At 42.8% G+C, this 13,604-nt stretch overlaps 1 protein-coding gene across 1 annotated transcript in view; it reads right to left on the bottom strand.

Moving 5' to 3' along the window:
* Nucleotides 1–13,325, bottom strand: part of LOC126278307 (thyrostimulin alpha-2 subunit) — a 292,428-nt gene extending 279,103 nt beyond the window's left edge. Inside the window, exon 1 of the mRNA XM_049978322.1 lies at nt 13,231–13,325. The gene's annotated coding sequence lies outside the window, so the exon portion shown is untranslated. The remainder of the gene's footprint in view (nt 1–13,230) is intronic.
* Between the last annotated feature and the right edge of the window lie 279 nt (nt 13,326–13,604).

Genomic DNA, 13,604 nt, shown 5'->3' with positions numbered 1-13,604 from the left:
CAGGCTTTAATATTTGGTGGATAAGGGTGAAAATAGCATTCTAAGTTGAGGGACCCTTCTGGAATCCAAACTGTGGTACGCTAAGTAAATTGTTTCTGCTTAAGTGTGGGACTAGTATTTATACTATTTTTTCGAATATTTTGGAAAAAAATATCACTAGGAAAATTGGACGATAATTACTTAACTCTTTCTTGCCACCTTTCCTATAAAGAAACTTAAAATTTGTATTATTTTAATCTGTCTGGAATAATTTCTTGTGCCACCTGTGTGTAACGTGTGTGTCACGTATATTATTAAAGACGTTAATTATTAAGCTGAAACAACTTTACCGATTTCTGCCATCAACACCACATGATACTTAGCTTTTTAGAACTTTCAGAATTCTATTAATTTTAGTGAAGATTATTGGTGCTGCTTCTCGTAGCTAAAAGTTTTGTGGAACGACAATTTTAATACGGCATCCAACGTCAGTGGCAAACGCTAACCACATCAAAAAAGCTTTGCATCATCCCGGTTCCCAGAACCCCTGAAGACAGTCGTTAACTGTGGATATTTTATCACAGACACATTCCCTTTGACTGTTCAGAGATGTCACTAAACTCGCCCATAGATGTAAACAACCATGCATGAACAGCGCCTACTAGACGTAGGGGGTCCAACAGCCGATCATTTCCAGTCATTCCACCAGGAAGGAGATACACGGCTCGTGTTGCCTGTAGTTCAACCTTGCCTAGAAGGTCAATACCGCGTCTGCATTGATACTTTGTGCCAGGAAAAGCTCTCAATAAGGGGAGTGTCCCGGCTTCTCGGAGTGAACCAAAGCGATGTTGTTCGGACAGGACAGGAACTGTCGATGACATGCCTCGCTCAGGCCTCCCAAGGGGTACTATTGCAGTGGATGACCGCTACCTATGGATTATGGCTCGGCGGAACACTGACAGCAACGCCACCATGTTGAATAATGCTTTTCGTGCAGCCACAGGACGTCGTGTTACTGTGCGCAATAGGCTCCTTGATGCGCAACATCAGTCCCGACGTCCATGGCGGGGTCCATCTTTGCAACCACGACACCATGCAGCGCGGTACAGATGGGCCCAACAACATGCCGAATGGACCGCTCAGGATTGGCATCACGTTCTCTTCACCGATGAGTGTCGCATATGCCTTCAACCAGACAATCGACGGAGTCGTGTTTGGAGGCAACCCGGTCAGACTGAACGCCTTAGAAACACAGCCCAGCTAGTGCAGCAAGCTGGAGGTTTCGTGCTGTTTTGGGGTGGCATTATGTGGGGCCGACGTACTCCGCTGATGGTCATGGAAGACACGATAATGGCTGTACGATACGTGAATGCCATCCTCCTATCGATAGTGCAACCACATCGGCAGCATATTGGCGAGGCATTCGTCTTCCTGGACGACAGTTCGAGCCCCCATCGTGCACGTCTTTTGAAAGACTTCCTTCAGGGTACCGACATCTCTCGACTAGTGGCCAGCATATTCTCCAGAGATGAACCCTATCGAACATGCCTGGGATAGATTGAAAAGGGCTATTTATGGACGACGTGACTCACCAACCACTCTGAGGGACCTACGCCCAACTGCCGTTGAGGAGTGGGACAATCTGGACCAACAGTGCCTTGATGAACTTGTGGATAGTGTGTCACGACGAATACAGACATACATCAGTGCAAGAGGACGTGCTGCTGGGTATTAGAGGTACTGGTGTGCACAGCAATCTGGACCACCACCTCTGTAGGTCTAAAGGTGGTACAACATGTTATGTGTGGTTCTCATGAACAATAAAAAGGGTAGAAATGATGTTTATGTTGATCTCTATTCCAATTTTCTTTACAGTTACAGAACCCTTGGAATCGAGGTGACGCAAAACTTTTTTTTGATGTGTGTACAATTCTCTGGAAGCGTAAGATTCAATCGTTCTCCAGGCACATCAGCTGAAAATGAAACTGTAATGAGCGGTAATAACAGTGGTCCTCGTCACCACACTCTGTATGGTAATGTCTGGAGTATAGTGTGATAAACATATATGAGGACTCCCAAAAAAGTATAACGCCCAGAAGACATGGTCGGACGTCAGTGATCACTATAAAGGAGACGGGAATATCGCATATCGAGTGTTATCAGCATCTGACATAGTTTGAAAAAGGCTGCAATGTAGATCTAGATTTGGCCGGCTAACATATATAAATTTTTGGGCTATTCGGATGTGACTATGGCCCCATGTTCGTGAGGGCAGATATACTCGTCGTCAAGTTTCAGATCGATCACATCTGACCACCACAAAGGGAGACAGCGGTAATGTGCACCAAGCACATTTGCACCTAGAATCAGAGAGACGTAATGGACGCCTGCAAAATTCTGTGACCTCCCTCACCGTTGGTCGCAGACTAGCAGCAGCCGGGCTAGGGGATTACCGTCCCATACATAGGGTGCCGTTAACACCACATCACAGACGTCTGCAGTTGGTGTGGGAAGCATGGAGTGGTGTCACATTGTGTTCACTACCCCGGCTGTCCATCGTCGGCGACTATGGCGGAAACTGATGAGAAGTTTGGAATGGCGCAGCGATGTTACTCGACGCGTCATGGTGTGGTAAACCGTTGGGTCAAAGCTAGTAGTGACTCAGGGAACTGTCACGGCGCAACAGTATGTCACGGACATCCTGCTTCCTTGCGACAGTATCGTGGTGCTATTTTTCAGCAGCACAATGCTCGTCCACATATGACTCGTCTCTCTATGAACTGTACGTATGATGTTTAAATACTCCCATGGCCAGCAAACCCCCACATCTGTCCCCAATGAAACATGTGTGGGACCATCTCGGACGTAAACTCTGTCCCAGAGCCAATAACCAAGTTATCAAGGCTCAGTTGCAACAGTTGTTGGGCAGCTTGCCTCAGCAGAGGACACGACGGTTTTGTGACAGCCTTCCAGTCCTAATCAGTGCATCCGTCCAACCCAAAGGGGAGCCTAAGCAACAAACGGAAATTTTGCAAGGTTGCGTTTATTTTGCCTCAAAACGGTATAAACAGGAGGTAGTATAAGAGACAATGTAAGGAATCAGAACGTAAATAACTGCAACATGCATAACGCTAGACAAAAAATGTTCTTCGTTTTTTTCCAACTTAATGGATTTGCACGCACACTATGACAACTGGTTAATGTTTCAGCATGGGATGTGACAATTTCTGTCAACAATACAGGCCTGATAACGACGGTTCATGCTGTGAATGATGTCATCAGTCTCTAATGAGCAAAAAGAACAGACAGACAGGCAACCTCGAAGCTTTCCGATGCAAAATTAATTGTAATTACTGTTCCCAACTCTTACCAGGTCCTCTTTCTTTCCTAGTATTAAATGATTTAAAGAAATCCGTATAGGGGGGGGGGGGGGGGGAGTAAGGGGGTCTTACCCTGGGAAATTTTCTAAATTTTAGATAAAAAATAGTGAGTCTTAAAGTGTTTTTAAGCATTTTAGAGTCATATGATCAACATTAGAGCTCTGGAAACTGGACTCTGGATAACTGGACACTCCGGGAAACTCGACAAGCCTGACACATTTTTTGACTTTGAAAAAAGAAACAAAAGAAAAACGAATTTTTGAGGGAGCTCGGGTTCCTCAGGTCCCATGGAGTCGTCGCCTGTGAACCTGTCCTTTGGTGTTGCTATTTAATTTGAAAATTGAAACTGACCTTTTCATCAAATATAAAATATTTAGTGCTGTGGATCTTAATTACTGTCTTCTTGGCTGAAAAAGCGTGAATTATTAATTTTTCTGTGACGCGTGGCGTTTCCGGAGTGCAGGCGAGTGCACTCAAGGTTAAAGTTTTTCTTAGCAGGAAGCCTAAGAAACAGCTTTACAAAATCTGTGTCGTAATGTAACTGTGAATAATTCTTGACGCTGTTATTGAAGAGCAAGTCACACGGATGCGATTCTGAACAACTATGACAGTGTGAGTCGGTAGGGTAAGTTCCACAAATTTCCGCTTTTCACAAAAGAGAATCTGTTCGTTCCAAAAGACTGTGATATTAAACAGGGGTCGCACAGTACTACACAGCACTTAAAATCCTGTCTTCTGCTTTCTTGCACTTCGTATCGTAATTACTAGGAGAGGAAAAATGAGCATAATATTCTCTTCAGATCAGAGGAAACTCTTACCTCTTAAGACAGCAATTACTATTTCATATAGACGTTCGTCTCAGTGTGCAACTATCACAGTATATATTCAGCTTCGTACAAGAGCGTATACAGACAAAAATTAATATTTTCTTTCATCTCGCAGCAACGGCGGCTGTCGTCTCATTTTTAACTATAGAAGTACCCTTCTTTTGCAATACGTCCTTCTATAGTCAAGTCTACTATCAGAAAAAAAAATCATTAGTTAAGCCACGGAATATACAAGTGTGTTAAAAACCACGGAACGCGAACAAGCCAACGATGTTATTTACAATGCTGCGCTCTCGCAGGCGAAAGCGATAATTCAGTTTAAGAAGTAATACTATAAGGCTCATAAGTAGGTAGTAATTATGCTCATTCTTCTTGAAGAGCTGATCGCAGTCATTGGTAAATGCCGACACGATACAAGCCGAGACTGCCAAGCACCAGAAGAGATTATCGCAGTCATTGGTAGATGCCGACACGATGCAAGCCGTCTCCCCAGTGCTCCCAGCCATGCACCGTGGGACACAAATCGGGTGAGCGAACAGGCCACGCCATGGGCGCGGTATCCCCCGCTTCCAAGAAAACATCAGCTACCCATCCTCTATGACGTCAAACATTATCGCCTATCAATACGATGTCTGGATCCACAGCACCTCGCAACAACCGCAAATGAGGTTCCAAGATCCCGTCACAATACCTGAAAGCAGTTAAACCTTGTCAATTAACCCATTTTATGAAGAGGGGTTCGAGTGGTAAACATAGCCCCTCCCACACCATCAGGGTTCCTCCTCGATATTGGTCTCTTTACACAATGCTTGGCTCCCGAAATCGTGTTCCACGTCCCCACTAGTTGCGAATCCATCGAGAATCACTCTCCAGACTAAATCGGGATTCATCTGTGAAAACAACATTGGCCCACTCGTCGAACGTCCAGGTAGCATGTTGATGACTCCTCTCTAGACGTTCCCTACGATCAAAATGCGTTAGTGATAGACATACAGCCGGTGTCTGACAATAAAGGCCAGTCGGCCGAAGCCTTCTGCACACCGTTTGCCTCGATACAACACGTCCAGTGGCTGCTGCGAGGTCGGATGCCAGCTGCCATGCAATACCAATGCAGTATTGTCGTGTCCTTACAGCCAAATAACGGTCCTCTCTTCAGACGGCACCCTAGGTCGGTACTGCCCTGGTCTTCGGGATACCGTTTCGGTCTCTATAAACTGTCGCCACATCAGAGAAACAACAGAACGATTCACATTACGCCATCGGGCCACATCAATTTGCGACTGTCCTGCTTCCTTTCTTTCTATGGTCATCCAACGCAGAGTATTTGGCAGACATCTTGTGCCATACTGCACCGTGTGTGACTGCGCACACAGTGGTTGTGAGTGTGGGGCTACCCGGCAGATACTACCTCGTTTCATAAGGGCCCTGACGTCATTGTTGGCATGGTCGTCCGTTGACCGAAATGCGATCTTCCGTGCAGAACACGATCGCAAGGACGTATGGTTGACAGTTTGTATGATTATATCGTGAATTATACACAAGACGGAGAAATAGCGGTTTGCTGCTTTAATTTGGGCCACCAGTGTACTTCCAAGCTCTTAGTAAATTTGTCTCGGTTTTGTAGTGGCTGAAATAACGTTACAAATCCTCTCAGCCCGTAATGTTTGTTCCCACTTCCTCCTCCACTTCAGGGTGTCTCATTCTTTCTATCAGGCAGTGTATTTCCACTACGTCCTCTGAGATAACTACATAAAAGAAAACGTGTACAAATCCTTAGCTTCGCGTACATGAATAGGCATGCCACCTTAGCTTTGTGAAAGCATTGATGCTTTGTTAGTGAACAAGCAACTGAGTAAGCTGGGATTACAAACTAACTGTGTCTCTTTTGAAATGTCAAATCAATGTTCAATGAATTCTAAAGTGAAGATAGAAGAGACACGTGATGGACAGTATTCATAGCGACATATCTTGTAATTTCTTCTGAAATGTATATGTAACACATCAGCCGACTGCATACAGTCGTTGTCATTATTTGACGAAAATCGTTCTAAAATGAAACGATAATACTCTATTCACAGAAAATGTTTCCTAGGATAAGTGAGTAAGATCGTGGTTGGTACTGATGGTTGTCAGTATACATCACAGCAATATACAACGTATGTAGAAATAGCCAAGTAAATGGTACATATTTCGATTTCAACGGTTACTTTAAACATTATGCAGAATCAATAAACATATCATATTCCCTTCTGCGAAAGCTTAACAGTAAGTACTTGACAAGTGGGTAGGCCCCTTGGTAGAATTAATAACACCTTTAGCCACAAACGCAACGGAATGAAAGTTCCCTAAAAGTTGCTAGGTGGCTGAGCGCCAGCTCGAAAATCGATGTCACTTGTTTGAATGAAGAAAATCGAAACTACATGAATTAGACGCTGAGATAAATAAACCCATTTCCGTATCTCATTCCTAGAATAGACACACAAGAGAGTAATGTCAGTCTACCATGTCGTCCCAATTAAATAATTATTTCCTTAAGAAAGGAAAGTAGTGGCTAAATTTTACAATAGGAATACCATTCAATTACGGTGTAAATGGTACTTCACATCCATTGTATTCCCAAAAGGTCTCCGCGTGTTTATTAATTCTCAGAAATGAAATACGCATTCACCAAGGAAGGAGTTATGTGTAAGACCTAAAAGAGTTGGTGGCGACACGACGAAAAAAAGGACTGGACAGAAAATTAAAAATCGTATTTAAAGTAACTTTATATTATGCTATGCAATTTCGAAAAAATTTTGTAAAGTCGTAGACAAAGTATAAAGGAATGTTATGTATTGTTACGGTCTCAGAATCAATTGTAACGTTATCGATATCTGAAGAGTATATCATTTCCGTCTCCCCCTTCTTCAGTTAATACTTCGCAGTAGGTCACGTGGAGACAGAGTAACAACAAATTCGTTTGCAATGGAATTAACATGAGTGAAACTATAAAACCAGAAGTGCTACGCATTTTCCTTCTTAATTATTCGTTGAGCACTTCTTGTCTTAATTGCAAACGTAAGTCCTCTTTGAGATGTCTGATATTCACTTCCTTTACTTGTTGGTGCCTTTTTGGTATACCAACGTATTAGTAAACCAGGACATTTGTGGCTATGTAAAAGTGAAGTAACTGTAAAATGGAAAGTAACAGGCCTACAAAGAAATCATGCGATTGTGACAGAGGCGAATTTTCAAAATAGAAACTGCAGGATTAATTGCAAGTAACTTACTTGTTAATCTTCTCATTTTTAACCGAAAACCTAACCAACAGCAGAGATCTGCACCAGTTCCGCGAATTCTACAGACGCCTTCATAAACGGAGGCTGCTTTCAAAAGTACAATACGATGCTTCATACTGCCTCATTTCTAGATAATATCGACATCAACATAAGGTATATGCAGTGAACGAGAGTGACTTCGTTGTCTTATTAATTCATAACCAGTCACAAAAAGTAACGAATACTCTCAATAACTCCATTAAAACGCGATACGTCTCAAATAAATTCAACTCATTATCCGGCCACGGCGTGCAGAATTATTACGTTTGCTCTTAATCAAAGGCATAACCCATAAATATCTATATCTCTTAATTTTATTTGATATTAGATCATCATCTGATCGTTGGTTTCTTCAGCGTCACCTGAAAAAAGTTGTGCGAGAAGTACGTAGACATTAGCGTTAAGGAATTACACTGCATATGTGTATGTTATCAGAGACAAAAAAAAATGAAAGAATTAAAACTCTTCACTGTCGACTTATATTAACAACTTTGGTTTTAAAGAGTTCCTGATCTCTAAGCACGGTACAGAACCTCAAAAATATTGGCAACTACTAACAGTATTAAAGAACCTTTCAGTAAAATGTGCTACCAGCTGTACTATAACCACCACAAAACAATTTTTAAGATGCATATTTGTTAATTGTTGTTGACTTTTACCCACAACACGGGTATTAAAAAAGTACTGATGTCTAACTAAGGTCCTCAACCTGAAAATATCGAATATGACATTCAACGTGTTAAGCTTGACTGAATAGTCTGAAACATTCCCGAAATCCGGTAGAAGAATTGATTTGTCGAATCCTCACTGTTAATTAGCCAGTTTATCCCTCTACTGAGATCAACGTGATTCCATAATGATTTAAGCGTTACAGATTTCAATAATTATGTTTATAGAGTGGTAAAAATAAATGTTGTATGTTGCTTTATAATCAATAGTGGACTTAACAGGAAACAAAACTGATTTTGTTCTGTCAGGTGCAGTCGTAAGGAAACAAAAATAAACACGATAAACACAAAAAATTACGAAAGATTCTGCTACAAACGCCACAATTTCTTCTGTCATCTTGGGTAACCAATTGTTTATGAACGAATTGGCCCTCCTCGTAACTGGAGACACTTTAGAATGCGGTTGGCCATATTCCTTACAAAACTGTCTTGATAAGCATGTGAGCGATTGTTCCATTCCTCCACAGTGGTCTCTATGATTCCCTGAAAGGTCTCTGGTGAGACAGGACAATTGTAGCCCATCAGCGTGAATCCCGCTCCAATACGTTCCCCAAATAGAGCCATTATGCGTGCAAAGATGTCTTCGCGATACTTGCCGCCAGTCATCCTCCCACGTATTACTAAGGGTGGTGGTCTACGGTATAGTTAGTATGTAAAGGTTGAGCTCGTTGCCACCACACACGAATTTCAGTATTGACCGGGTGGAGACTGGCACGGGTCCCGTCACAAGGGAGTGTTGTGTCCCATTGCTGCTGCCCAACCCACAAAGGATGGATGCGGGCGGGTGTGACACGAGCTCCTGTCCAAAATCGATTTAGAGCTGGAGCCTTGAGAGGTCTTCTGGCACGTAATCCCTGCTCATGGAAAGCATTTTCTATCGTTTGTGTTGGCAGTTGCCCTCCTGTTGCTGTTTGTAATTGCTACTGTAAGACGCGTAGGATCTTGTTTAGGGTTTCTTTTTTGTGTTATAAGCAGATGTTGGACCTGAACACCTGTTGTTTTACTTCTGCGGCCGCATCTGCGACGATGCTCATCTGGTTCTGCCGCTAGAAACTTGTTCCATATTCTATAGACATCACTTTGTGTCGTAATGACATTCGCTACGACGCCCACCTGTCTTAGGTCTTGCTCCATCAGAGAGATTACAGAGAGCCTCTAATCGTACGTTATTTTTGTCCTAACCTCCCTGAAGCAACAAAGCTCTCGTAATGACGCACAGCTCAAGTTCTGCAATGTTTCCAGGTGACACTATTGCTATAAACTGCACATACTGCCACCCCTCCCTCCTTCCTTCCCCCACCCCCTCCCCACGGTAGAAACATGGACATTGAAACTATAATTACATTACATTACATACAAACCAATATATTCGTATTGTAACGTATTTCTGGATCATAATGGTCAGCATTAAGGTTTCACCAATATGCAACTTTTATTTGTATGATAGAATTCAAAACGTGTAAAAACACACAGTTTAAAGTCGCATAATTTGAAACAGTAAAAGCAAAGTACACTCTTTACAGTTTCATTGGGTTGGTTCACCTGGTTTTACGGGAGCGGATTCATGTAGCAGCTAAAACAAGAGTCTCTGCACCACTGAAAAGTGGGTGTCGTGAAATATTTACTAAAAGCAGACCAATTCAAATCCCCTCAAGATATTCCTCCGCCTCCTTTTCAGTTTAGTGACTTCCAATCCATTCCTTTCTTTTTCGCCGCCTGCTTCGCTATACCTCATCCTCTTTATAGTGCCGTTCTTCATTTTGTTGCCTGTTTAAAAACTCGCCCCCACAGAAACAGTGTCGATGCCACGCCCCCCTCCTATCATACCTTAGTTACGCCACTGTAACTGGCACCCACAGGTGTGTGAAAGGCACATGCCTCCTAGTGGAATATTGAGTACAGAATATTAAATCATTGCATAGCTCTCGCACATTCCAATAAGTGGTTTTCTACGATTCTAGAATACCAAAAATTTATCACTGACGAGATTTCACGTACTCACCTAATCGACTTGTAGCTTTGGCCTCCTCTTGAATCAAAAACTCAAAAACAAATTATGTTGAACTTTAATTATGGCGGTTAATATTAAAAACAAAGGTACGAAACTAAAACAGTACATCAGTTAACTTTACCAGATGTGAGGGTTTGTAGGGGCAGTCAAATGGAAGCGAGACACATGGAAAAAGTATTGATTGGCGACTCCATGGAGTGCTGTGTGCACCACGACCATATATGTTATTTTAAAAGGAAGGTCAGCGTTGCTCATAATATTGATGTTTTATCGATAGCAGAATCGATTTTCAATCACATAGTGATCATCTTCGGTGCTGTACATATTTTGACCAGTGTCTGAGTTTAATGTGTACATCACCGAAGATTCGGCTATCAATAAAACATCAATATTACGACCAACACTGGCCATCCTTTTAGTTTAACGTGGAAAAAGTAAGTAAACTTTTTGTTGCTTCAAAAGTAATCGTCATAACGCTTAACACATTCATCCTACTGTGAGACAAGACGGTCAGTGCATGCATGGAAAAATGCTTTCGGCTGTCAGCTGAAGCACGGTGGTCGAAGAGATGCACGCCTGGGTTCAATCACGGTTCCGTAGACAACGGAAACATTTTTCCATGAAGGCGTTGACCATCTTGTCTCACAGTGGGATAGCTGTATCTATAGTTACGGCGATTATTTTTCACACATTACTTCATAGCTTAGTGGTATTGTGTGTTGATGGCGTTGCCAGTTTACATACTGTGCATGTAACACACAATAAAATCGTTGGACACCTACAGTGATCAGTCTACTTGAAAAACGTTTGTTGTCATCGTAATTTATGTAACTTACTGTTCGACTTCCAATTTGACAATTTGTGGAAAAATGTTTACTTACTTGTTTCCCATTTACCTCGTCTTCCTTTGACTGCCTCTTATACAAGATGATTCAATTGCCCCTACCGTTGTCATTTTATGCAACCCGCAATGTCATATCTGGCATTCATATACTCTCGCTTGCTACACGCAAACTTTTCCCATAGAAAAGAATGAGCAAAGCTCTATTGTAGGAAATTTAACGAAGTTAAATTTTGCACTGAGACACGTTTTCGTTGGAGGCACGATTTTCGAGTTATTCAAGAAAAACACACACAAATAACATCAAACGCACCTTCATCCGATACTCATCCTTCACCATTCAGGATTTCTAGTATGTTGTTCATGGGACTCCCTGCTACTATTGTACAAAAACGTCGCACTATACGAACTGTTCCCCATATTCGAACTTATTGCTTTCTCTTTATTGAGCTATTACGCCATCAGCATGGTCGGCTATTTCATCTTTGTTCATTCAAACGTGCCCGTGGAGGTAATAAACGAAAATTGCTTTTTGTAAACGTTACGTTAAAACTAATTACGTTGACAATTGGGTCCAAACTTAATCCTAATAGGCACGATAGTTTCGTAATCAGATGGCCTGACAAATATTACGATGTAACAGTTTGTTTTATACTGCCAAAACCCACAAAACTGTTACGTTAAAATTCAAATAAACGTCAATTTTACAATTTGTAAGTCCTCGAGTAAGCCAGTGGCGTAATAAGGCCAGTCAGTGCAGAGTAAAAAAGGTCTAATACGAAGAATAAATTGGCATTCGTAAATTTTTGTACCGTTTCAAGGTGGAGCGTCATGAAAAAGGTATTAGCAATCCGGTGGGGGCTGAATTTGCTAGTGGAGGTGCGTCTTAAAGTCACTTTTGTTCGTTTTTCTTGAATAACTCGAAAACTACAGCCTCTAGCGAAAATGTAACCCAGTGCAATATTTAACTGTATTAAATTGCCTACAAAAATGTCTTGGTCATTTCTTCTGTAGGATTAATGGCTCGCGCGTAGCCAGTGAGAGAATATGAAAATTTCGTGCGCAGTTTATGAGGCAGAGTTGTAACATTGCGAATTGCACAAAACGACAGCGGTAGGTACATCACAAACCAATCTGCCTGCTATTAACAACAAATCCCACAAAATTCATGAGTCCACAGTCATAAACTCCGAACCACAAGCAACTGAGTAAGGCGAGGCAGAAAGAGGAAGACCTTCCACAGAAAAAGGAAGAAATAAAATAGACTTTCCTGAAAATAATCGCAAACGCCATAAAGAAAAATCCTTCCCCGTTTAGACTGCTAATGCTTTGTGTCTGACGGTGCCACTAATAGTAATAATAATAATAATGACAATGTAGCCCTACAGCTATACGGCCGTGCAGCAATAAATAGCTGAAGTTAGGTGAAATTCCTTTATGGTTGTGAACTGAATAATAAAGCAGTTTCTGGCCTGTTTCGGGAACTTTCCACAACAGAGAACGGATTTTCATGAGATGTTTAAGCAAATGTGATGTACATGTCTCATTGTACTGTCGTAGATCGTGGTACAAAGTGTGTCTGTCGTGAGTGGACTATGCGAGGAAGATATTGATCATACATTCATTCCTCAAGCTGTTGTGTCACACACAAATGCGAGAATATGAATAAATGTTATCACTGGTAACTTAACTTATTAGTAATGTGGTCTGACTAAATAATGACAATAGTGTTAATCTTTTAAAAATTATTTTAGCTTCGCGACCAAAGCTCAACTGTAACCTGTTGTTTTTACCCATCAGAAAATTACGTTTTAGCCCACAAGGGATAATTGCTCCCAGGTTAAGAACTACTGTGCAAAAGTGATGCACTAAGCTCCGATGTATCCATAAACAAATTATTATTATTACAAAATATTTTATTGTAAAGTACACAAATTACTGTTATTATATCGAAACATAATATTTTTATTATCAGAATCCTAGGCATCTAAAGTATGTTAGAAGTGGGAGTGACAGCGAGTTATATTTGAGGGGGTTGGGGCAGGGACGCTTCCAGAACAGAATCCTGGATCGTCGCCCCCTTCCTCCCCTGGAGGCGGCGATGCTCGTGTGGGGCGCGCGCCCGCCGCTCAACAAGTGCCACTCACCGGTGCGGCTCAGCGGGCTCGGCGGCGTGGGGTTGCGTCGGAGGCGGCGTCGGCGGCGGCGTCGGAAGGTCTGGCGTTGTCGGCAGAGAGGGCGCCACTGCCCGGGCGCCGCCGCGCCGCCGTCTTATAGCCGCGCACGACGCCCGCCGCCGCCGGCGCGGTGGTGGGGGAAGGCGGCGGAGGGGGGCGTGGCGCTGCGCCGTGACGTCAGAGGGCCGCCCGCCGCCCACGCGCTGCCCACGCGACGGCCCAAGGGGTGCAACCGGCAGCGGCCGAGCGCGCCCGTCTCGGATTGGCACCATTCTGTGACGGACACAAAGACAGCAGCAGTCGCGACTCGACACGCACTATCCCATCTGAATATCTCAAAAGAT

The sequence above is a fragment of the Schistocerca gregaria genome, chromosome 6 (assembly GCF_023897955.1).
Source record: "Schistocerca gregaria isolate iqSchGreg1 chromosome 6, iqSchGreg1.2, whole genome shotgun sequence".
Lineage (NCBI taxonomy): Eukaryota > Metazoa > Arthropoda > Insecta > Orthoptera > Acrididae > Schistocerca > Schistocerca gregaria.
The sequence above is the reverse complement of the archived record's forward strand: the minus strand, read 5'-3'. Positions and strand labels throughout refer to the sequence as shown.